This window comes from Odocoileus virginianus, chromosome 1 (assembly GCF_023699985.2).
Source record: "Odocoileus virginianus isolate 20LAN1187 ecotype Illinois chromosome 1, Ovbor_1.2, whole genome shotgun sequence".
Taxonomy (NCBI): Eukaryota; Metazoa; Chordata; class Mammalia; order Artiodactyla; family Cervidae; genus Odocoileus; species Odocoileus virginianus.
This window is the reverse complement of record NC_069674.1, coordinates 43,774,276-43,801,611: the sequence shown is the minus strand read 5'-3', so window position 1 is coordinate 43,801,611 and position 27,336 is coordinate 43,774,276. Positions and strand designations below refer to the sequence as shown.

The 27,336-nt window shown below is 35.9% G+C and overlaps 1 protein-coding gene and 1 pseudogene across 1 annotated transcript in view; both read left to right on the top strand.

The window, feature by feature from the left end:
• Positions 1–27,336, top strand: part of ZNF804B (zinc finger protein 804B) — a 522,963-nt gene that overhangs the window by 64,258 nt on the left and 431,369 nt on the right.
• Positions 11,133–14,578, top strand: LOC110139564 (small ribosomal subunit protein uS2 pseudogene; annotated as a pseudogene).

The window sequence follows — 27,336 nt, the reverse complement described above, 5'->3', positions numbered from 1 at the left end:
CAAGAGTCTTCTCCAACACCACAGTCCAAAAGCATCAATTCTTCAGTGCTCAGCCTTTTTTATGATTCAACTCTCACATCCATACATGAATACTTGAAAAACTATGGCTTTGATTATATGACTTTTGTTGGCAAAAGTGACGTGTCTCTCTGCTTTGTAATATGCTGTCTAGGTTGGTCATAGCTTTTATTCCAAGGTGTAAATGTATTTTAATTTCATGTCTGCAGTCACCATCTGCAGTGATTTTGGCGCCCAAGAAAATAAAGTCTGTCACTGTTTCCATTGTTTCCCCATGTATTTGCCATGAAGTAATGGGACCAGATGCCATGATGTTTGTTTTTTGAATGTTGAGTTTTTCACTCTCCTCTTTCACCTTCATCAAGAGGATCTTTAGTTCTCCTTTGCCTTCTGCTTAGTTAAGGATGGTGTCACTTATTGTTAAAAGTTTATGGTGTAAAAAATTTTTAATAATGGGCAATTTTTTTTAAAGGAGGATGCTGAGTGTGTTTTGCATAGAATTACATAATTCCCGAGACAGAAGTGATACTGGAAAATTTATGTAGATTTAACTTGTGTAGGATTCCCTGGTGGCTCAGATGGTAAAGAATCTGCCTGCAACACAGGAGACCTGGGTTTGATCCCTGGGTCATGTAGATCCCCTGGAGAACAGAATGGCAACCCACTCCAGTATTCTTGCTTGGAGAATCCCATTGAAAGAGGGCTACAGTCCATGACATCACAAAGAGTTGGAATAACACTTTCACTTTCAACTTGTATAGGAACAATGCTGAAAACAAGGCCGTAAATATATGGACCTCATTCACTGATTGGAAGATTTTATATAGATAATACACAGTTCTTTTAAATAACCTTTTGAATCAGGGCAACTTTAAGAATTTTGATACATATTAAAATATAGTTTAATAATGAGAAAGGATGTTGGTATAAAATTTAAAATTCTATGTGTTATAAAACATTCAGCTTAAAAATATTTGTGGTTTATGTTGCTTGTGCAAGTGTATGTGTGTGTTAACTAACAATCATTTGGGCAAATATTTAAAAGGACTTGCCTTTGTTCTGATCTGTCTCCCAGAGTTGCATTTTCAGTTTTTCCTCTCATCTCAGCACTAGCTCCACTTTTTAACTTCTTACTTAGTATCTGAACTTTACTGTCTCACTTTGCCCATCTTCCTTTTCATGTGCCTTCTTGAAGAGGAAGATGCCTCATCTCAGTAAACACGACACACCTTGTCTTGTATGTCAAAAATCTGGGGACCGTTCTTCCAATGAATTACTAACAAATAATTACATAATTACTAAGTCTTGTTAATTTGACCTTCCAAGAATCTCTTGAACACACCCCATTCTTTCTATCTCTGCTGCCAACAAATTTAAGCTAAATTTGTTGATCCATGGGATCACAGAGTTGGACATGACTGTGTGACTGAACAATAACATATAACTTACTTTGATGTTCTATGTCCAAAAAACTGCTTCAGAGAAAACCTGTTATACTTCACTTGACAAGCTTTTAAAAAATATAACTTTTCATTTCTGTTCTGGATTACTGATCTCTTTCATATGCACAGGTATAATAGCCTCCTAATTATCTCTCCAGTATACTTTCCCAAGTTCTTTTTTTTTATTGTTGTATTGATAAACACTTGAAATACAAATACCATAATATGTCTCCTTCACACAATAATAAGTTAGTTTGAAGAATAGGATTTTTCTGTAATAAAATTATTGAAAAAATGGATAACAGTTCTGCCAGCTTTTCAAAAGCACATGCACACACAGTAAGATTGTTTTGAAGAGGATCCAGTATTCATTTTGGCAATTTCCTGAAATCAGAAGAACTTATTTTTTCTCTAGCTTTGTTGTTGTTGTTCAGTCACTAAATTGTGTCCGACTCTTTGAGATCTTATGGACTGCAGCACACCAGGCTTCCTTGTCCATCACTGTCTCCCAGAGTTTACTCAAACTCATGTCCATTGAGTTGGTGATATAGTCAGTGAGTTCCCTGAGATCATCAAAGACAGTGAAAGTGAAAGTGTTAGTTGCTCAGTTGGATCTGACTCTCTGCAGGCCTGTGACTGTGGTCCAATAGGCTCCTCTGTCCATGGAATTCTCCAGGGAAGAATAATGGAGTGGGTTGCCACTCCCTTCTGCAGGGGATCTTCCCGACCCAGGGGTTGAACCTGCGCCTCCGGCATTGCAGGCAGATTCTTTACCATCTGGGCCACCGGGGAAGCCCCCCAGTTCAGATTGTCTAACATTAAATACCCTGTGGTTGGAGGAGCACCTGTGTTCTCTTTGCTGCTCCACCAAATTATTTCATCTTTACTCAGTTACTGAGCTGTTTGTTATGAGCATAGAGAGAGGAGGAAGTAGATTGTTTTGCTGGGCTTTTTCATTATCCTTTATCTGTTATCACATATCTATTGTGGAGGCTAGCTGTCTTTTTTTTTTTAATGATCTTTGAGGTTACTGTGAGAGCTCTGACCAGATCATAATGCTGAATTCATTCTACCAAAGCAACATGGACCCAAGGTCTGTTCTCTAATTAAATATCAATCATTGTTTCAGGAATGCCTCCTTGGTGAGACATGTCTTCTGGTGGTAATGAATCTTAAAGCTCAAAGAAGACAATTAAAGGAGTAACCAGTGACTCTTCATGGTCCTCTTCAAGGGAAAGTGGCTAACTCATTTTAGCCAGGATTTAAGGTTAAACATCGCAATTGATAATTTAAATGATTTCCCATACTAAGAGAGACAAGAAAGTTTCATATAACAAAATTATCTAATATCCCATAGTATGTTTTAACTAACAAAAAGAGAAAGTTGGTAATGTGTTATTTTAATAGCTTATGTGACCTTTATTTATGAGTTTCCTGAACCTCTTGTAGTCTGAAAGGAAATCATGATTTGTTTGTTAAAACATTGAAGAGTTAAAGTAGTGATTGTTTTATATAAAATTCTCTTTGAGATGAAAATAAGGTCATATTATTTGTTTAATCATAAGTTGTGCTATATATTCAATATATGCTGTTTCACTAATTTTAGTAGTGTCATCAATTATGTGGTTGCTTATAATCATCTTGAATATCCTTGTATGTTTTGATTTTTGTTCACATATTAAAGGAATTTCTGAACCATATATTTTAGTGGTTTGTAGAAAGTTAAGCTACTGTTCATCACTGATGTATGATTCTGTAATCTCTCATTGGGCCCACTGACATTTTGGCACAGTGCTTCACTGGCATGATTTGCTTAATGAGTATACTCTAATGGGTCTAAGAGGGAAATAAAAAATACTGCAGGTACTTCTGGAGAATTTTTTACAAACCAGCTCATGCTTGATTATTAAAAAGGAATTAGACTGAAGCTTGTATTGCCAAAGGGCATTAGGGAACAAAAATTATGTAATTAAAGTGTTTATGTTGATCAAATTAACCAGAGCACAGAGTAATCTGTAATAAGGATGAAAAGTTATATTTTTAAAAATCTTGTCAAGTTGATTGATGCATGGCAGGTTTTCTCTGAAGAAGTGCTTTGGACATACAACATCAAAGTCAGTTATATGTTATTTTATATGTAAATGTAATTTCATTTGAAAATTCTAAAAGAAAGTGTATTCTCTGATTTATCTGGAAATAATATGTGTCAGAGGTTTATTATAGATTGCAGAATATAGTCTAAAATATAGATTGTGTATTTGTAGAAAAATAAGGAAAATAAATATGCAAAGGCTATTCCCAGCTTGCTTACTTATCTCAGGCAGGTAAAGATATAGCCACAGCATTTACTGGATTTTTTTCCTATTATTTTAATTACAATTTCTCCATACTACAAACGTGTTCAAGTTAGAAATTTTGGAAAATATATAAGTACCCATCCACGTACATACACACACAAAAATATAAATCATTTAAAACTCCTTCTCTTAAAAATAAAATAATTTTTTATTCTGTCTCTTTGCTTTGTTTGAAGTGTGTGTTGTACATGAAACAACAGACTGCTTCCAAATCGGGAAAGGAGTACATCAAGGCTGTATTTTGTTACTCTGCTTATTTAACATATATGCAGAGTACATCATACGAAATGCCAGGCAGGATGAAGCACAAGCTGGAATCAACATTGGTGGGAGAAATATCAGTAATCTCAGATATGCAGATGTTATGCAAACCTTTATGGCAGAAACCAAAGAACTGAAGAGCCTCCTGATGAAAGCGAACCGGGAGAGTGAAAAAGCTGACTTAAAACTCAACATTCAGAACACTAACATTCATGGCATCCAGTCCCATCAGTTCAGTTCAGTTCAGTCACTCAGTTGTGTCTGAGTCTTTGTGACCCCAAGGACTGCAGCACGCCAGGCCTCCCTGTCCATCACCAGCTCCCAGAGTTATTCAAACTCATTTCCATTGAGTCGGTGATGTCATCCAACCATCTCATCTTCTGTTGTCCCTTCTCCTACCTTCAATAATTCCCAACATCAGGATCTTTTCAAATGAGTCAATTCTTCACAGCAGGTGGCCAAAATATTGGAGTTTCAGCTTCAGCATCAGTCCTTCCAATGAATATTCAAGACTGATGTCCTTTAGGATGGATTGGCTGGTTCTCCTTCCTGTCCAGGAACTCTCAAGAGTCTTCTCCAACACCACAGTTCAAAAGCATCAACTCTTCGGCTCTCAGCTTTCTTTGTAGTCCAACTCTCACGTCCGTACATGACCACTGGAAAAACCACAGCTTTGACTGCTTGGACCTTTGTTGGCAAAGTAATGCCTCTGCTTTTTAATATGCTGTCTAGGTTGGTCATAACTTTTCTTCCAAGCAGCAAGCTTCTTTTAATTTCATGGCTTCAGTCACCATCTGCAGCAATTTTGGAGCCCCCCAAAATAAAGTCTGTCACTTATTCCCACTGTTTCCCCATCTATTTACCATGAAGTGATGGGACCAGATGCCATGATCTTAGTTTTCTGAATGAAGAGTTTTAAGCCAACTTTCACTCTTCTCTTTCACTTTTCATCAAGAAGCTCTTCAGTTCTTTGGTTTCTGCCATAAAGGTTTGCATAACATCTGCATATGCAGATGTGCTTCATCTAGTCCAGTGTTTCTCATGATGTACTCTGCATATAAGTTAAATAAGCAGAGTGACAACATACAGCCTTGATGTACTCCTTCCCCTATTTGGAACCAGTCTGTTGTTCCATGTCTAGTTCTAACTGTTGCTTCCTGACCTGCATATAGATTTCTCAGAAGGCAAGTCAGATGGTCTGGTATTACCATCTCTTGAAGAATTTTCCACAGTTTCTTGTGACCCACACAATCAAAGGCTTTGGTTTAGTCGATAAAGCATAAGTAGATGTTTTTCTGGAACTCTGTTGCTTTCTCAGTGATCCAACAGATGTTGGCAATTTGATCTATGGTTTCTCTGCCTTTTCCAAATCGAGATTGAACATCTGGAAGTTCACGGTTCACATTGTGTTGAAGCCTGGCTTGGAGAATTTTGAGCATTACTTTACTAGCATGTGAGATGAGTGCAACTGTGCAGTAGTTTGAGCATTCTTTCACATCGCCTTTTGGGGTCAAACCATGGTGGAGGTAATGAAGATAGTGGTGACCTCCTTCAAAAGGTCCCATGCACACACTGCTACACTCAGTGCCCCAACCCTACAGTAGGCTACCGCAGCACACCTCCGCCAGAGTCTCCTGGACACCCACGAGCAAGTCTGGTTCAGTCTCTTCTGGGGTCACTGCTCCTTTCTCCTGGGTCCTGATACACACAAGGTTCATTTTGTGCCCTCCAAGAGTCTATTTTCCTAGTCTTGTAAGTTCTGGCAGCTCTATGGTGGGGTTAATGGCGACCTCCTCCAAGGGCTCATGCCATACCCAAGTCTGCTGCTCCCAGAGCCTCTGCCTCTGTGGCAGGCCACTGCTGACCCATACCTCCACAGGAGATGCTCAAACAAAACACAGTTCTCTCTCAGTCTCTGTGGGGTCTCTGGGTTCTGGTGTGCACAAGGTTTGTTTGAGCCCCTTGAGTATCTTTGGTGGGTATGGGGTTTGATTCTAAATGTGATTTCACTCCTCCTACCATCTTGCTGGGGCTTCTCCTTTGCCCTTGGATGTGAGGTATCTCCTCACAGCTGCTCCAGTGCGTGTAGCCCATCACTTCATGGCAAATAGATGGGAAACAGTGGAAACAGTGACAGATTTTATTTTTCTTGGGCTCCAAAATCACTGCAGATGGTGACTGCAGCCATGAAATTAAAAGATGCGTGCTCCTTGGAAGAAAAGCTATAACAAACCTAGACAGCATATTAAAAAGCAGATACATTACTTTGCCAACAAAAGTCCATCTAGTAAAACCTATGGTTTTACCAGTAGTCATGTACAGATGTGACAGTTGGACCATAATGGAAGCTGAGCACTGAAAAATTGATGCTTTTAAAGTGTGGTGTTGGAGAAGACTCTTGAGAGCCTCTTGGACTGCAAGGAGATCCAGCCAGTCCATCCTAAATGAAATCAGTCCTGAATGTCATTGGAAGAACTGATGCTGAAGCTGAAACTCCAATACTGTGGCCACATGTTGCGAAGAACTGACTCATTTGAAAAGGCCCTGATGCTGGGAAAGATTGAAGGTGGGAGGAGAAGGAGATGATAGAGGATGAGATGGTTGGATGGCATCACTGACTCAATGGACATGAGTTTGAATAAGCTCCAGGAGTTGATGATGGATAGGGAATCCTGGTGTGCTGAAATCAATGGGGTCACAGAAAGTTTGACATGAATGAGTAACTGAAATGAACTGACACATTCCTTTTTATCTTTCCTTTTAAATTTGACATGTTAATATTTCTTTAGATGTTTACAAAAATGTTTTATTTTGTATTGGTTTTAGATTTACATTAAGTTGTAAAAATAGAAATTTTTCTCTGTGGTCTGTGCCTGGCTTCCCCCAACTGATAACATTTTATATAATCACAGAGTACAGTGATCAAAAGCAGGAATTGCCATTGGCACAATGGTTTTGACTAAAGATCTCATTCAGATTTTGCTAGTTTTTATTTGTACACAAACTCATTGTGTGTATGTATATGTTTTGTAAAATTTTATCTTCAGTGTGCTTATATTTGTATTTCTTTTATGGGGAATGAAATATCTTTTCATAAGGTTAAACATCATTTTCACTTTTTTGTCTGTTTGTGTATTTTACTCACTTTTCTGATTTTCAGATGTTGTTCATTATTAAGTTGTTTTGTCTGACTCTTTGTGACCTCATGAACTGCACCATGCCAGGATTCCCTGTTCTTCACTCTTTCCCAGAGTTTGCCCAAACTCATGTCCACTGAGTTAGTGATGCTATCTAACCGTCTCATTTTCTGCTGCCCCATTCTCCGCTTGCCCTCAGTCTTTCCCAGAATCAGGGTCTTTTCCAATGAGTTGGCTCTTCGCATCAGGTGGCCAAAGTATTGGAGTTTCAGCTTCAGCACCAGTCCTTCCAGTGAGTATTCAGACTTGATTTCCTTTAGGATTTACAGGTTTGATCTCCTTGCAGTCCAAGGAATTCAGCTGTATTTATGGTCCCACTCTCACATCTGTGAATGACTACTGGAGAAACCATAACTTTGACTATACAGACCTTTGATGGCACAGTGATGCCTCTGCTTTTTAATACACTGTCTAGGTCTATCATAGCTTTTCTTCCAAAGAGCAAGCATCTTTTAATTTTGTGGCTGCAATCACCATCTGCAGTGATTTTGGAGCCCAAGAAAATACAATCTGCACTGTTTCCACTTTCCCCCCATCTGTTTGCCATGAAGTGATGGGACTAGGTGCCATGATCTTAGTTTTTTGAATGTTGAGTTTTAAGCCAACTTTTTCATATTCCTCTTTCATGCTCATCCAAAAGCTCTTTAGTGCCTCTTTGCTGTTGGCCATTAGAATGGTATTATCTGCATATATGAGGTTGTTTATTTCTCCTGGCAATTTTGATTTCAGCTTGTGATTCATTCAGCCTGGCATTTTGCATGATGTACTCTGCATAAAAGTTTTCATATGACTTACCACAAATTTTAAGCGTTATTTAAGTCTTAGAGAGTAAACTCTTTATTTGGTAGCCATGCTTCAATAGTTATTTAAGCCACCAATGGTTATTAAATATTAAGATCATATCCAAATTTTCATATTAAAAATGATACAGTTAACATCCTAATGGATTCCTTGTCATGTCCTAAATATAAATCTTAAGGAATCAGGCAGTTTGTTTAAAGTGTAGGCACATTTTTTAATGTTTTTGTCATGTTTTGTCCCTTAATTTTGAGAGATATTTCCAGTTTAAACTGTTTTCAACAGCATACACCTTTACCAAAAACTAGACTCAGAGATTTAAAAAAAAAAAATCTTATTGGAAAGGTGCCTCTAACTCTTTGATTAACAGGTATTCTAAACTTTTCTTCCTCAGATAGTTAAATATTTGTGTTTTTCTTATGATGGAATGCCTATTAATGTTCTTTGCCCCTTTAAAATTGAAATTATTGTTTCTTACTGATTCCTACAAGCTGTTCATATGTAAAATGACAAATTTTCTATCATAAATGTTGCCAGTTTTCTCTGCTCTAGTTGTATCTTTTAATTTTGTTTTTGCTCTTTATGTTGTATAAATCTTAAAATATTTATAATTATTGTTATTAGTCTTTATACACCCAAAGAAATACTCTTTCTAATTAATTTATTTCTTTTACCCATCAGTATATGTAGAATTTACTGGCATTCCATGAATATTAGGTAGAACTCTGTTTCTCCAATTAATTTATGGAGTTTGCCATGTGTTCTCTAGAAGGCAATGGTTTTGTATTTCAGCCCAAATTTACACTATTTCTGCTCAGAATACCCTTCAGTAAAAATTGTTTTGTATATTCGCATCCCATAAATACTGAAATTTATCTTACACATTTGCTATAAAGTTATTTAAATTATTAAATCACTAAACATGCCCTAATTTAGAATTTCCTGTTTTTCTTTTTCCTCTCACTCTCAATCTGTAATTAGAACACGGATGATCTCGGTCTCGCAAAAATTCAAGAGAAGTGTTCATACTAAAAATAGTGTTGTAGTGTTGTCGTTTTCTTCATCAGTCATTTTGTTTTATTTGGAGGATAATTACTTTACAATATTGTGTTGATTTCTGCTGTATAATAGTGGAAGTCTGTCATATATGTGTGTGTATATATATATACACCCCTCCCTCTTGAGCATTTCCTTCCCCTTCCCATCCCACCCCCGAAGACTTTCACAGAGCAGCTTCATGCTAGTTATCTCTCTTATACATGCTAGTGTGGGGTCTCCCAGCTGACGCTAATGGTAAAGAACCCGCCTGCCAGTGCAGGAGGCATAAGAGACTAGGGTTCAATCCCTGGGTCTGGAAGATCCCCTGGAGTAGGAAATGCAACCACTCTAGTACTCTCGCCTGGAGAATCCGATAGAGAAGTCTGGTGGGCTCCAGTCCATGGGGTTGCGTTGCAACCCTTCATGACTTCATGACTTCACTTCGTAACTGAGGTGACTTAGCACATGGAAGTGTGTATATGTCAGTGCTACTTTCTCAATTTATCCTCAGTCATTTTAAGTGTTATTGACTTCAGTCATTGCTGTTGAAATTTCCTCTAGGCTGAAGCCAGCCTAACTTCCACCTGCTTTTTACCTGCGGGGAAAGCAGAACAAAACAATGTGGACAAAAATATTAGCCTTCTCCTACCATCTTGTTCCTAGGAACAGATCTCATAGATTGAAGAAGCAGAGCTGTTCTACATCTGGTCTAGCCATTTATCTTTTCCTTTAATTTTTTTTTTTTAATTTTACTGCAGTAGGATCACCTAACATGAGATCTATACTCGTGTATAGATATGAACTCTGAAGGACTTCAGCTGGACTGTCAGTTTGAAAGTATCTCAGTGTATCTTTCTGGTGCTAAACTCAATTTGTATTTGATGCTTTTATTTAACCTCCTGTGAATTTAGACTCAATTAATGCAAATTTTCAAATCTAAATTTCCTATCCTCCTTTCAGTGTTTCCTTTCTGCTTTCTTTGGATCAGCCGTCTTCCTCTTCTTAAGAAAACATTTTACTGCTAATGTAAAATTAATCCTTTTCAAGGATTTCAAGGAAAAAAGGATCACTTCTGTAATTAGAGTTATCCACCTTTTTTTTTTTTTTAAACTTTAGAAGATCTGACAGTGTAATCTTACTTTTGTCATATATGGGTCCTTGGGATTTCAAGGCAATTACTTAACCTTTCTGATCCTATTTTGTTAATCAATAAAATGGATTGAAAACAGCTTATCTTTTAAGGTGGCAGTGAGGATTAACTGAGGTACTTCAGTTAAATTTTTAAAAAATTAGATGATTACGTGTGCAGGGTATGTTGCTATGGTATTAAAATGAGGACGGTAGGCACTCAGCCCTTAGGTGATTTTAGACAAATAAAGAACATGGAAAGAGTTTGAGGGTTTCAAAAAGACTGGTCTAGGAGGCCAATGTAGTTTCAATTTCATTATTTCTGCTAATAATGTGGAAAAGGTATCTTGCCATTCTATTTAAATGTCTGTTTTATCATTAGTTTAATGGAGAGCTTTAATTCTATTTATCTAATGCAAGAAGGTCAAGTTTCTCAAATAGTCTCTGCTATTTGTAAAATAAGAGCCAAAAAGATAAAAAAAAAAAAAAAAAGAAGTTTGAGAATAGCTGATTCTACATTTGTGAGTTTATCTTGGTTGGGTAAGGAAACAGAACCAGAGATACTCAGAAAACTGAGAGTGTTGGTCACTCTGTCCTAACTCTTTGTGGCCCCACGTACTGTAGGCTTCTCGTCCATGGAATTCTGCAGGCAAGAATGCGAGAGTGGGTAGCCATTTCCTTCTGCATGGATCTTCCCAACCCAGGGAGCAAACCCAGCCCCCCCCCCCCCCCATTTCAGACAGATTCTTTACCATCTTAGCCACCAGGGAACCTCACAGTTTAGTGATTAGAACAGGGCTAGGTCCAGGTTCCTAGTTGCTTTACATTTAAAGCATTTCCACAGTTACATCAAAATTGCTGAATTTTTTTCTTCTAGAAACACTATTAAGAAAATGAGGTCAGACTTTTTCAGGTAAGTAAAACAATTTAAAAAATTACAGTGAAAAAATTCTTTCATAGGGGCTAATTTTTAGCATCTACTTACTTTTTTAACACATACCAGTGAGCTGTAGTCATTTGAAGTTTATCTTTAAATGGGAGGCTATAATCAGAAATAATTTGAGCTTCACATATTATAGATAGTTATTGAGAGTGTCAGTTCTGTGTAAAAAGTCTTTAAATAAAAATCATGCGCAAAATTCTCTTTATAACTATTTTTTAACAAAATGCAATCGTAATAACATAAAAATTACAGAGGAATATAGCTTATATTGTGATCTAGTCTAAAGATTCATATTGCCAAAGCAATATACAAATTCAAGAATGAACATTCCTAAATTTTGTATAAAACCATGAAAGATCCTATATAACAAAGCAATGTTTGGAACGAAGAATAATGCTGGGTGCATCATGCTCTCTGATTTCAAACTATACTACAAAGCTATTAAAACAATATGTTATTGGCATAAAAAAACAGACACATAGATCAACAGACCACAGTAGAGAATCCAGAAGTAAATCTATGCATGTGTGTTAATTAATTCACAACAAAGGAGCAAAGAATATACAATGGTGAAATTATAGTCTCTTCAATAAATGGTATTGGGAAAACTAGACAGTCACATGAAAGAGAATGAAAGTAGATCACTATCTTATGCCATACACAAAAATTATACCATACACAAAAATGTAAAATAGAATTAAGTACTAGAATGCAAAGCCTGAAACTATAAAGCATAGAAGAAAACATAGTCTGTAAAGCCTGAAACCATAAAATATATTAAAAAAAAGCGTAGGCTGTAAGCACTTTAACATTAGTCCTGGACATGAGCTTTTTCTTTTTTGAGTTTGACACCAAAAGCAATGGCAACAAAAGCAAAAATAAAATGAATGAGACTACAGCAAACCAAAATGATTCTGTATAACAAAAGAAACCATCAACAAAATGAAAAGGCAATCTATGAATGAGAAAAAATATTTGTGAATCATGTATCTGAGAAAAAGCTAATATCTGGAATATATGAAGAACTCATAGGACTCAAAGAAGAAACCAAATAATTCAATTTAAAAATGGATAAAAGATCTAACTATATATCTTTTTTTCTGAAGGAGACTTTCACATGGCCAAAAGGCAAGTAACAAGTTGCTCTACATCTTTACTCATCAAGGAAATGCAAATTGGAACCACAATGAGACACCATCTCATACCTGTTAGAGTGGCTATTTTAAAAAACTAAAAATAAAAAATACTCAAAAGAATATGGAGAAAGGGAGCCCTCAAGTACTGTTGGTGGGATTCTAAATTTGTGCAACCACCATGGAAAAAAGTCTAGAGCTTTCTCAATAAAAATATTACAGAACTACCATATGATACAGCAGTTCCTCTTTTGTGTATTTGCCTGAAGAAAACAAAACCACTAATTTAAAAAGCTATTTGCACCCCCATGATGTTCATTAGTCATTATTTACCATAGCCAAGATATGAAAACAAAGTATCTCTCATCAATGGATGAGTAGATGAGGAAACTATAATATACATACATATACCATTATATATATTGTAATATTATTCAGCCATAAAAATAATAAAATCTCGCCATTTGTGACAACATGAATGGATCTTGAGAGCTTTATACTAAGGGAAATAACTCAGAGAAAGACAAATACCCTATCATCTCTCTTTTATATGAAATCTAAATCATAAAGAATAAACAAGCTTATAGATACAGAGAATGGATTAGTGGTTGCCAGAGGCATGGTGTGAAAGGTGAGAGAAATAGGTGAGCTGTCTTTGCTTTTTCTTAGTTTGAATAAGTTTAATTAAAAATTATTAAATTGTACCACAATAAAGTAGATTTAACAAAACATTATGTTGAAATTTGACCTCAGATGTTCTGTTTATCAGTTTGCTTTTCTTTATTTGGTTTCATAGATCCTTGTTCTTTGGGTTACCAGAAATGTAGCTTTGGGGAATAAATATTTTAAAAGTCTTAACAAAATATATGATGGAATGCTAACATGCAGAATGTCCTAGAATAATGTAGAATGAAATGTTGATATCCATGGGAGGCACCTACTTTCCATGAAGTTCCACAGCAATATTTTCTGCACAGAGCTACCTAGGTAGGGGTTCACATAGCATTGTTCTGGGTTCCTCTCATGAATTAAGGGAAGCTTTCACAACGTCCAGAGCCCTTGGTGTCCAACGGATGAAGGAAGGGGATGTCCTCAAATGCCTTGTAGTGGGAATCCTCTGAGCTGGCATGGATCTTGACTTCCATATGGAACACTACATCTACAAAAGGAAAAGAGATGTCTTACACCATAAATCTAAAGAAAATCTGAAGGAAGCTTCTGCTGGAAGCTTATGCCATTGTTCCCATGGAAAACCTGGCTGATGTCAGCGTCATTTCCTCCAGGAATACTGACCAGAGAGTTGGGCTGATGTTTGCTGCTGCCACTAAAGCTACTCATATTTCTGGCTGTTTCACTTCTGGAAACTTCACTCACTGGATCCAGACAGACTTCTGGGAACTGCTAGCCTTCTGAGAACAGCCTTCAGGAGGTTACTGATCCCGTTAGACCACCAGCCTCTCACAGGGATGCCTTATGCTAACCTGCCCACCTTGCTCTGTGTGACGAGACTGTCTTCTGCACTTTGTAGACATTGCCATCCTAGGCAGCAATGAGGGAGCTCACTCGGTGGGTCTGAGTGGTGGATGCTAGCCCAGGAGGTTCTGCACATGTGCAGTACCATTTCCATGGTAATGTCATAGGAGGTCACACCTCATCTCTAGCTCGACAGAGAGCCTGAAGAGATTGAAAAGCAAGAATGAGCCCCTGCTGCAAAGGCAGTGACCAAGTAGGAACCGTTCGGGGTTAATAGGCTGGCCCAGCACCTGAGTTAACTGCTATTCAATTGAGATCACAGAGGTATCTAGAGGTTTAGGTGTTCTGGGGCCTGTTCAGCAGTCCCTATGGCAGGAGGGGTGCTCAGCCCACTGCTGAAGACTGGTCTGCAACTCATACTGCTCAGGTCACTGAATGGATAGGTACAAGCCTCAGTCGCCTGAAGTGGTTCATCCAGACTTTAAAATAGAAAATAGAAATAAGCTTGAGAGGAAGTGTTTCTTTAAAAAAAAGAAAAGGAATTCATGCACATATAGAAAAAACACCCCTGAACTTTCATTGTTCTGTCAGTCCTGAACAAAACTACAGTGCTCATTGTCTTAGTTAATTGATGTTTGTATTACTTTAAAATCAGAAGTGTTAACATCAGAAACTGTTACAGCGTCTCATGTACACCTCCTTATGCCAAGATTATGATTTTTAATCTCAATTGCAAAAAAAAGTGAACTGGTGTCTCTTAGAGAAGATTTTATTCTATTCTTGGACAGAGATAATTCATGGGCATAAAACCTTCTATCATTGCAAAAAGGAGGGAAGTTTAAAAAATATATCAGGACAATTACTAGATAGATGCATAATCTAGCTGAAGGAGTTGGTCATCAGCTAAGAGAAAAAAATGTAAGCTTGAAATCTTAAGTAATGGAAACATTTCAAGTCTATTAAAGGCCATAAGTTAAAAATGAAACTTAAAAAGTTTCATTAAAATTAAAATTTTCATTAAAATACACACTGGAGTAGTTGTAATGCCAAAAATGGAAAACCTTGATAGATGGTAGATGGTTGGTTTTTTATTTTAGTACATTTTTATTGATTTTAATAATTTTAGTACATGTGTATATATATTCTACATATACATATATCTTTGCAATGTTTATGTATAATTATACATATATATATACATTTATATAATTATTACTGATAAGCAAGATAGAAATGTATGCCTAAAAGAGGAAATCAATATAAATATTTTGAGTTTACTTTTTCCTGCATGTACAAATTAAATATGTATATATATATATATATGAATGTCTGTGTATAATCAGAATCTAAAAGAAAGAATGAAGAGGATTAATTTTGAGTAGCCACATATTCTCTAACAGTAAGAATTCTGCTGAGAAGTCTACAAGATAGAACATTATAGCAGATACCTATTTACCAAATAATTTCAGCCAATGATGGCTAGGTGGGAAGGTTATCCATCAGTTGATCAACTCTGGTGGTCATATGCATTATTATAATATCCTATTTCAGGATGCTAATTTAGCCAGATGTTCTAAATGGAAGAATTACTGTATCAGATTCAAACCTTCATTTTCTAGTGGATAAAATGGCTGGATGAGCATTCAAATGATCTTAAATTACAGATAAAGCCAACAGAAGCTTTTGAGTATAATAAAAAATTTGTATAGGTAACTATACAAGTATGATAACCTAGGTAACACTGACCATTTAGAAAATAAATAACAAAAAAAGTAAACCATATTTCCTGGAAATGAAGAGAAAGGATAGGATTTGCTCAGTGCAACAAATCAAGTAATCTGAGTTTTGCCAAGAATCACTTAGTCCTTAATCCAGAACCAGCAATGACATTTATCCTGTGGTAGAATTCTTGCTATTTTGAAGTGGGAAATTTTTTGTTAATCAAGAGACTTCCAAAATAAATATCTAGTTAAAATGCTAAACCTTGGGAGGATATAAAAGTAGGAATAATAATAATATAATAATAACATGAATGAATAAATAGTATAAACACACACATTAAGGATAAGTATATTGCTAATCAGCACCCTAAGGAACACATGAGGGAGACCCTGAAAAGATTTCCAGGGCTCTCTCTCTGTTGTTCACTTTTCTATCCTGTGAACACTTAGCCACTGGGATCCTCAGTCTCCTCATCTCGGAGAGTCCATGAGCCCTTCTGCATTCTCTATCTTTGTACCCTGACCTAGAAACTCTCTTGAAGGAATGAAATAGGGCACTTGTAGGAATGACTTCTTTTATTTTCCATCTGTCAAGAATCAGTGCTTTTTTGGTTGATACCCAGTGTTTTTAAAAACATTTGATTCATATGTTTTGTCTGTTTTTGCCGAGATGGGAGGAGGATCTATTCTGTCCCTTTTATTCCATCTTGTCCACAAGCAAGAGAGCACATGTCTGCTTAATATTTTCTTTGACAAATTGAGAAGTACACAAAAAAGCATTTTTGACTATCATGGCTTTCTTTAGAAAGAACACTTGTCCATTTGAGTTGAGAGTTGTAACAATCTCCTTCTTTTCATGGAATACAATTTTTACTTGAAAACTTAACTGACAGACAAAATATGGCTTTTGAGTATTTGGCACACATTTACTTTAAAATAAAAGAAGTCATCTTGTCACTTCAAAGAAAATCAACTGATAGTATTTGTTGGCAATGAAAAATTCATGCTTTTAAGAGAAAATTAGAATTCAGGAAAAATTGAGATAGTCACCATGAGTTTGAGAGATTCCCAATCCTTACAGAGTTTTCAGATAAAGGTGTTGGTGATATTAACAAATATGTTTTTATAAAATATGTTGATATTTGCAAGAATGGCATGACTCAGTGAGCCAGTATTTTTCAAGTGATCAATGTAGAAAACTCATCCATTTTCTACAAGAAAAGACCCAAGTGCAAAATAGACCATTCAGTGTAACAGAGTATAATGTAAGAGAATGTAGCAATGAGCATTGATTCAGTTTCAGAATGCACACTGCAATGAAGTTTTAGAAGACAATCACTTGTCAAATTTTGGTGTCAGTATCAAGAAGAATGGAAGATCTGTTTTCTGAAAAATCTGTTAAAATAGTCCTCTTTTTTCCAACTACATATCTGTGTGAGTCTGGATTTTCTTCAGATACTTCAACCAAAAGGACATAGTATTACATACTGCATTCAGAAGCAAATATGAGAATCTAATGTCTGACTTCATAGATGTCAGGTAAAGACTTGTGCCAAGATGTAAAATACCACCACTCTTCTCATTATTTCTTGAGAGAAGATGTAGTTATTTTCTACTAAAATATAGTGTTTCTTTGAACATATTTTATTTTTTTAATGAATTAATGTTTTAATTTCAATTTTAATTTCCTACATGGTTATACATAACCAATTAAAACAAAACATCTTGAGATTCTCAATATAGGAATTCAGAGACCAGAAATTTTGAGAACTGCTTCTCTAATTATTGTGATATTTTCAGATATAACTAACACTTTAACTGATGGTATCCCCGATCTTATCAAAGTTCTGCTGATATTCTCACGACTCTCAAAAAATTCTCACAATTGGACAATGAGATAAATATTATAATCTCCTTTTTATAGATGTGAGAAATGAGGCACAATTTACCCAAACTCATATAGATATTAAGTGGGAGAAGTCAGTTTGGATATGGCTGAATTTGGAGCCATATGGTGGTATGACTCCATAGTCCATACTCTGACACATCATTTTATATTCCTATGCTATGTTCTGCCTAAATGTTACAGTGCTCTCAATATTATAAAGAGTTTATATTAGAAGTATTTTCTTCTTATTGTTCAGTCATAAAATATTGTTTGACTCTTGGTGATCCCACGGAGTATATCATACCAGGCTTTCCTGTCCTTCACTGTCTCCCAGAGTTTGCTCAAACTCATGTCCATTGAGTCGATGATGCTATCTAACCATGTTATCCTGTCACCTCCTTCTCCTCTTGCTCTCAATCTTCCTGAGCACCAAAGTCTTTTCCAATGAGTCAGCTGTTTGCATCAGGTGGCCAAAGTATTGGAGATTCAGCTTTAACTTCAGTCTTTCCAATGAATAGTCAGGGTTGTTTTCCTTTTGGATTGACTGGTTTGATCCCCTTGCTGTCCAAGGAACTCTCAAGAGCCTTCTCCAGCACACCACAATTCAAAAGCATCCGTTCTTCAGCACTCGGCCTTCTTTATGGTCCAAGTCTCACATCCATGTATGGTTACTGTAAAAACCATACCTTTGACTATATGGACCTTTGTTGACAAAGTGATGTCTGTGTTTTTGTTTTTTTTTTAATACACTGTCTAGGTTTGTCACAGCTTTCCTTTCAAGGAGCAAGTATCTTTTAATTTCATGGTTGCAGTCACCATTCACAGTGATTTTAGAGGTCAGGAAAATTAAATCTGTCACTATTTCCACCTTTACCCCATCTATTTGCCATGAAGTGATGGGAGCAGATGCCATGATCTTAGATTTTTAATGTTGAGTTCCTAGGCAGCTTTTTCACTCTCCACTTTCACCTTCACCAAGAAGCTCTTTAGTTCCTCTTTACTTTCTGCCACCAGAGTGAGATCATGTGCATATCTGAAGTTGTTGTTTCTCCTGGCAGTCTTGATTCCAGATTGTGAATTATCCCACCCGGCATTTTGCATGATGCACTCTGCATAGATGTTAGATAAGCAAGGTGAGAATATACAGTCTTGTCATATTCTTTCCCAATTTTGAAGCAGTCAGGTGTTCCATGTCCAGTTCTAATTGTTGCTTCTTGACCTGCATACAGGTTTCTCAGGAGACTGGTAAGGTGGTCTGTAATTCCCAACTCTCTAAGAATTTTCCACAGTGTGTGTGATTCACACAATGGCTTTAGCATAGTCAATGAAGCAGAAGTAGATGTTTTTCTCAAACTCCAACATTTATAGTGTTTTATTAAGTTTACAATGTTTTAAATATGTGAGATAATTTACCAAATTCACAATATTTTTGTGTGTGACAGCATTGAGGAATATTCATTGTTTAATGTCTAAAGAATGTTCACTGTTTATTGGAGTTTTAAGACTTGTATGTTGAGTTTTAAACCAAGTAGAGCAAATAGTGAGGGCCCCTTTCCATATACAAAAGTTTTGGGGGATGAGCACCATCTGGACCCAGACATAATTTTAAAAATGATGACAAATCACACGAGAGCCTTGAGCTGTACTTGAATTCAGCATGTAGCAACCCTGTGATTTATACATCTTTTTTATTTGAGGATGATGATAGTACTTGACTGTGACAGGAGCATTTACTAAAGACTTACACATACTTTCACTAGCAATTCCAGACAAAAGTCATTCTATTCATATTCAGACTTTCTGAATCAGTTAAGATGTATAAGACTTGGGTATCTTTTGATTTAGTCTCACTTATAAAGCTGAGATACAGAAAATCAAATGAAGAATATTCCCAATAAAGTACCAAATGAATACTTTGTTCTTGAGGGGTTCATGAGGAAGTATTAAGAAGTGAAATAATAGGTATGCAACTTAGTTTTGAAATATCAACCCACTGTGTGTGTGTGTGTGTGTGTGTGTGTGTGTAAAGGAGCTTCCCAGATGGCACTAGTGGTAAAGAACTTACCTGCCAATTCAGGAGACACAAGAAATGCAGATTTGACCCCTGGGTCAGGAAGATTTAGAGGGGAGAATAACGACCTACTCCAGTGTTCTTGCCTGGAAAATCCCATGGACAAAGGAGCTTCGTAGGCTACAGTCCAAAGGTTTGCAAAGAGTCACACATAACTGATGTGACAGCACACACACATGTGTTTGTAAAGGAAAGGCAAAGTATGAATAGCCAAATGGTACCACTGATGAATCTAGATAGAGTGTGTAGGTGCTTATTGATGGTACTATCATTTCAATATACTTTTCTGTGTAAATGAAAGTTTTTACTGTAAAGTTTAGGAATGAGAGAAAGAACTCCACGTGAAAACTAGGATTGAAAACAGAAGCAAACGTAGTTTTTGAAGTATGCTTCCTTGTATTGTGTTCAAGGCCACAGGGAGTCGCATGGGAGCTCCTTGTTAGAGATTTTAATGTTCCTTTTATATTTATTTGGAAGGGCATTGAAAGTAATTTTCTGTAAACAAAGTGTATGCTTGTTTTTGAATCCTTAGATAGAAATTTTTACCTATACTATCAAGTAGGTGTTAGTACACTTAATGTCTCTTATTTCATAGATTTCAGCCACTTTTGACTTAGAGAGTCAATACAGTGTAGTAGTAAGACATGGGGCTCAAATTTCTTTGGTTCTGATCTGTGAGTCCTTGGGCAAGCCATTTCACCTCTATGTGCCTGTTTCCTAGCCTGTAGAACTGAGATAACAATAGAAGCTACCTCATAAGAAACTTGTGAGAATTCCTTGAATTAACATACCTAGACATCTTAGAACCTTTCTAGCAGCATGGTGACCCTTCAATAGATATTAACTGCTTCTGTTGTAATAAGCAAAGAGTGTTAGGCAGTCACTGATCAGTCACTAATATCACTTATTTAAAAAGAGCTAAAAAGTCTTATGCATAGAATCAGACCTTGAACTCCTTGAATTCAGCATTTCAGTAAATGTAACTAGAACTTGTATGATTTCAGTTCAGATGTTCAGTTAACTATATCTTCCATCTTCATGTATGATCATTGGGCAGTTTTAGCTCTTGTAATTGCAACTCTCAACTTTGTTAGCCTTAAAAAAAAATGATGAGCAGGTCAATGACCTTAGGTATGACTTATCTTCACTCTTTTTTGGCAGTACTGGGTCCAGTTTATGTTTTCCTGGTATTTAAGATGCTTTATCAAAAAACCTGGGTTCCTAGCATCAAATTTTCAATCAGTTTAATGCTGGGGTTCCTTGTGTTTGTCTCCCAGGGAAGCTGCTGAGCTGTCTCACACCTTAGTATCAAGTACTATGCTAAGTGCTTTATTTACATTTTCTTATTTAGTGTGTATAGAAAACTTATGAAGTTGGCTATGTCATACCTAGTTCACATAGGAGGAAAATTTGTGTAGAGATTTGAGTAATGTGCTGAAGGTTGCACGCTAACAAGTGCCAGATAGAGATTTGAAAGCAGGCTGGCCATCTCATTCCCTGAAAGTTATTAGCATCTCTGTCTTTCAAAAAAGCATTGAAACAATCAGATCCATCAATAAGGTTATTCACAATGCTAGATTCAGAGCAACTGGGCCATTTTGGTATGACCTTGCAACAGGTGAGACAAGAGTATGAGAAATAATAGTCTTTGGAAAACTGTAAAATAGGGATTGAATCTTTCACTGGCCACTTTAGCAGCTTCATCTGGGAGAGGTTCTTCAACCCTTGTGCACCTAATTTCTTCCTTGAAAATAAAAATAGAATCATCTGTGCAGGAGGATTGAATTAATAATATATACACTGCACATGATATATAATAAGCATTCGATATATGTCATCTTGTTTTTTAGACTGGGGACTAGTTTTACTTTGGTTAAAAATAGTCATTTTCCACTAGAAAAGAGCTCTTTTTAAAGACATTTGTCCTCAAGATTTCTGTAAGTGTTGGTCATATGTTGGCCTCTTTGTGGTGAATGCCAAATCATTGTAGATGAACCTTAGAGAAGTGTAATATGAATTAATATCCACATAGGAGATATTCTTTAGAGAAGAATATTCCTGCAGACTAATACTAAGTTCTGGCACAGAAGCAGTATCCCTGAACCCTTCCATGGACACAAGGGTGTTTTTCAGCCCCATTCATGGCAAAGCTGTGTTCTGACTCCAACTTTGCAATCAATTGTTCATCTAATGTGTTTCCTTCTTCATGATCATGGCATTAGGGTAATTGATTGTCAGCTTTTTCTGTCCTATTTCTGGGTTCTCTGCTTATAGATATTCTCCATCTGGATAAATAATATTCTAAATGGAAATTTTCATGAAAAAAAATTACACAATTTTTATTTATACAAGTATTTATAAAATCAATATGCCTTGTATTTTGTTCTCAGAGTGGCACCAGATAATCTTATTCACTTTGAAAATGTTAATCCTTATGAATAATTCTCCTTAAAAATGGGGATATTAGTAATCATATGTTAGAACTGATCAGACTCAATAATTAGAATTCCTAAAATATTTAATTCAGGTCTATTTGATGGTCATTAACTCATTTCCATTAACTTAAATTATCTTCCAAGGGATAGTTTTAAACTGAAATGAGACTGAGCTGAATAAATTAGCTGAGAAGTCCCTGAGCTGAACAAAGGGCGAACCAAGAGTTAATATTGTTATAATTATATTTAAGAAGGTGGGAGAAGGTGGCACGTGGTATGATGAAAAGCTTTCTTAGTGAGTCAAAAACAACTGAGAGTAGACATGGATCTATAAAAATGTTTGATGATTAAAATAAAATGACTTGAGATTAAAATGCTTTTGGAAGTCTCAATAGTGGAGAGGTTGGTTATGCATCCAACTACATAAACTGAATACTCATTGACTTCTAGGGAATAGAATGTTTAAGAGTAGATGATTATATTGTCCTAGTTAAGAAAATTCATAGTGAAACCAGAGATTCACAATATACTTATCTATTGATATTACTTATTTTATTTAACTTCACACCTAGGTGTGAAATGATCATTTAATAGTCATTGTGTAGTAAAGACTTTGGCCTTAATCAAAGAAATATCTCGCTTTTGCACTTGGTTTCCGAGATATCTATTTAATACCTGATAGGAGCATCTTTGTTTGAGTCGGGGGCTGGGTACATTGGATGTTGGGGTCAGGTCATATATACCCAGTGGCTTGAGGATGGCGGCTGTCCCCACCATAAGGACCAACAGTGTGACCTAGAGTGGAAGCTTTGGCTCTTGTGATATCAGTTGACCTAGAGACGGTTCAGCCGTGTGAACAATCCACCACTGATACCTGTGTATTAAAGCTATAGTGGAACCTATAGAGACAGAATCTTGGTTGTGCTTCCTTATTTGGCAAAATCTGTGCCCATTGTTACATGTCATTTCCAGGAAAGGAGAATGCAAGTTTCATGTTTGGAATCCTACTAGGCTCTGCTTTATGTTTTTCTTCCTTTGACTGCTTGCAAAATTTGTATTTTTCACTTTAATAAACAGTAGTCATAAATATAAGTTTTCAGGGAGTTTTATGAAAATTCTTGAACCTGAAAGTGGTTTTAGAATGCCCCTGAACTTGTTAGAAATTGGAATAGTGTTGGAAACTATGCTTTCATGCTTCACAATTTGACTATTTCTAGGCATTCTTAATATACATTATAAGCATTGTTAAATCCCAAATTGCATTATGAATTTTTCAGCTCAAATTATATCTAGTGCAGTTTTATTGTTATTTTGGAAATGTTCTATTTCTTAAGAAGAGATAAACATTCAAGTAATAGAATATATATTGGCTACTTACTATATATGTCTGGCTGATATATATGATTATTTTATTACTCCAGGTATTTTATTGTTAGGGATATGTCATAGTTTTAGCCATGCTCTGCATTCTGAATAGACTATTCAATATAAAAGGTACATTATCCGTTTAGTGATGCAACATAAATATTTGGGTATAACAGTTACATTCTAGTCCACATCCATCTCAATTTTTGTATTTTTACCATGAGTCAAATCAAGCACTTTTTGATTGGCACTTTTTCCCCAGTCTAATTTTCCCTAAGACTGTCTTAGTGACTTAAGAATAGTGACTAATTATTTTGCGTGTCCTCATCAATTGTACAAATGAATTGAACCAGCCAAGAAATTTGGTTTCATTTGATTAGTTCCCACTCATTCTGTTTCAGCTGTAATCAGTTCTTGGGAAGTGAGCTCAGAGAGACCACCTCTCCTATGAAGTACAACACTGCCTTCTCTATTGGGGGAACATACATTCTATCACAGTTTTATCTTAAATCTATTATTAACAAAACCTTGCATTGTAGGCTTCAGCCTACAGCAGACATTTATAAACAGGTAAGAAAATTAAGAATGGAAATTGAAACACAGAGCCTTTGATGACAACTGCATCAATGGTAGTACTATAGTTACCAAATTATTAAAATTCAATTAAGGAAGGTGGTCACCTGATCTTTCTGTGCATGATCTATTTAATTAAGGAGTCTGTTTCTGATATCAAATATTTCTAGACTCTGAAACTTTAACAGTGTGCTATTTTATTTAGAAAGTATAATCCAGAGATTTCATGGGCACTGGTGTTTCAAAAGAACATATATAAGAAATAATTGCACTGCTCTGCACCAATTATCCAATCTCTAATGCAAACTTACTGGGTAAATTCATTTGGTATCTTTCAAAATGTAACAAAGTGTTTGCACATTAGTCCCGAAACCTCTTGAGTATTTTATAATTTTTATTTAAAATGCTCACTAACAGAAATAATCTGAATGATTCCACAATACAGGAGAAAAATCTTTCTTTGAAACATGTCCATGCTTATGATTTTTATAATCCTTAAATCATAAGGATAATTTAGGATTTTGGTTCTACTTTTTAAGAAATAGCTAATCTGGCATATGCAATAAAGTTTGCTATAATTCTTCAATAGGAAAACTGCTTAAAAGGAGATGAGGAATGCTCTGAAGCAGGAAAAAAAAACTTTTGGAAAATAATCTACTTTTATAATTATACTTTTAATGTCAGTGACACCACTATTTGTAAAAATGCTACCATCCACTTTGTTACTATTGGATTCTAACACCTTTTACTTAGTAACTTACTTATTCTTCAAAAAATGTGTGTGTGTACTCAGTCATGTCTGTCTCTTTGGGACCCCATGGGCTGTAGCCTGCCAGTCTCCTCTTTCCATGGTATTTTCTAGGCAACAATACTGGAGCAGGTTTCAGGGGATCTTCCTGAACCAAGGGCTGAACCCACATCTTTTGTATCTACTGCATTTGCAAGTAGATTATTCACCAATACATGATCTGCACTTCAGGCAGATTCTTTAAAACTGATCAATCAAGGAAGCCCTATATAATATGACATATTTATTAATATCCTCATTTTATAGCTGATAAAATTTAAATTCAGATGGTTTTAGTAACTTGAGCAAGTAGATCTATGAGATACCAAAATTAAAAATTCAGTGGTTTCTGGAGAATGATGCAACTATATCATTTACTGAATGAGAAGAATAAATGAAGAATGAGTGAACAAATGAAGTTAGTGTCAAACTCATTGTATCTTACATCTAAATCATAATAGCAGTTATGACAATTTTTTGGCTGTTTTAGGAACATTATATATAAAAGATTCCTATTGACATCATTAATCCATTTACACATAAAAAAGTAAAGAAATGTTAACATCAAACTTATTATATGCATTTTTAAAATCCAGTTCTTAATAAAATTTTCAATTATAAGGAAAAATGTAGAATATAAAATGACTCCTGTTTACTCATTACCTTGATTTTAACAAATATCAACATTTTGCCACATTTGCTCTTTTCATTTTCTTGCTGAATAATTTTAAAGTAAATTACATGTATATTAAGAACATCTCAAACCTAAATATTTTTGTACCAATCCAAAAATGGAACATTTTCTACTATTAAAATATCAGACAATATCATGAAATCATTAATATTATCATTAACAAAAGTTCATCAATTGCAATTTAAAATTTCACTAATTAGTCAAAAATGTTTTATAAAGTTCATTTGTTTAAGATCCAGTTAAGGTTGTTTTTAGTTTCTATGTTTCCTTAATCTTGTTAGACTGGGCACCTTTCCTCTTCTACCCTCTCCCCATCTTTTTTGATATTGACTTATTGATGAATGGGTCCCGCTTATTTATCCAGTTGCTTCTTCTACCTCATAGTGTCATCTAACTCGTTTCTGCATACCTCTTACTGGAGAAGGAAATGGCAACCCAATCCAGTATTCTAGCCTGGAGAATTCCATGGATAAGAAGTTAGATTTAGCAGTCTGGTTATAATCATGTTATTGAATCTTAGGAAGAATTCCCTGTAATTGATGCTGTAAACTCATTCCATTCTATCTGAATACACACAAAGTTTACTTGTCCCAAGATTCATTTTTTCTAAGAATGATATATGGGTTCAGGTGGTAACATTTTGGATCCTCCATGGTAGATTCTACTTTACCTTCCTCATCTGAATCTTGCTGTGTAAAATACAACTGGGAGCTATACGGTTTAAATTTTGAGATTCACGCTAGTTGCTCCAAGTTCTAACCATATTCATTCTATTTTACATTTTCCTTTACCTAACATATAATTCTGGGTTTTATAGTGGGAGACAAGGGGAGTTCATCCTTGAATGTTTTGGGCCTTATTCTAATTGGATTAGACTTCAAAAAATATGGAACTTTTCATGTCTGTGGTTTGCAAGCTGGAAATTCTCCCAGTAAAGCAGAACCATCACAGAAATATTCTTCCATAGGTTTATTTTTGAAGGGGCCTAGTTTCCTCCTTCTCTGTAATTCCACAAGGCAAGCAGGAGCACTGTTTGCTTCTGGAAAACTTACAAGGCAAGTTGCTGAATCTGTAGTGAGGTGAATCTGTAGTGAGGTAAGTGGCTGTTCAGTGGAAAATCATACTAGCAAATGGTTCTTTCTTCACCTAGATCACATCACCTTCCTCATCATCTATTTTCTGTTGAGCTTCTGATTCTTTGTAAAATTTTATTTAAGCTTTATGGTATAAAAGGACAAATAAAAGCACTCACGTACATAACAACAAGCATTACACAAAAAAGTTACAATTCTTATCCGTGTGGCTCTTAGTACATGGTGTAGGGGCCTGAGAATCACTCAGATGGCATCACACCTGAGGAAGAAGCTGGCAATCCTGATCACTGCTACCTTCTCAAGGTGAGGGGCATTAGATAGCCATGTAAAGTTTTGCTCATGTTAACCCAGAGGTGTGGTCCATAAAATATTTTTATCAGTTTTCAAATGACACTGTCTATTTCAAGTTAGCTTTTGCTCAGGCTGTTTTTTTGTTTTTTTCCTCCCATGGGACTGTTCTTCCTCCTTTTTTCTGCCAAGACAACTCTTAATTATCCTTTCAAAGCAGTGTACAGGTTGTCTCATCACTAAAGCCTTCCCTGAGCCTCTGTTCTAGCTTCTTAGTATAGAACTTACCAGTTTTCAATTAGATCTGTTGGTGGAACTGTTTTCTTTCTAAACTGAGAGGCCTCAGAGTTAGGTACAATGTCCTTTTCATCTCTGTTAGTGCCTTGAGTTATGTAAAAAATGAATATGTGTTTAATAAATATATGGAAAAAATTGTAAGCCTATGTAACAACTGGAAAAGAGATAAAGAGGAGAAAGCTGGGGGGAGGGGTTGTGGGGAAGGAGAGTAGTAATCAGTATAGTAGCCTGAGGTCTGATTTAAGTCTTTGGCTTTGGAATGTCACCAACTTCTAAAGCAGAAAGGCACCAATGGTCAAAGATATGCTGACTCTGGCATAACATTGTGCTAAGCC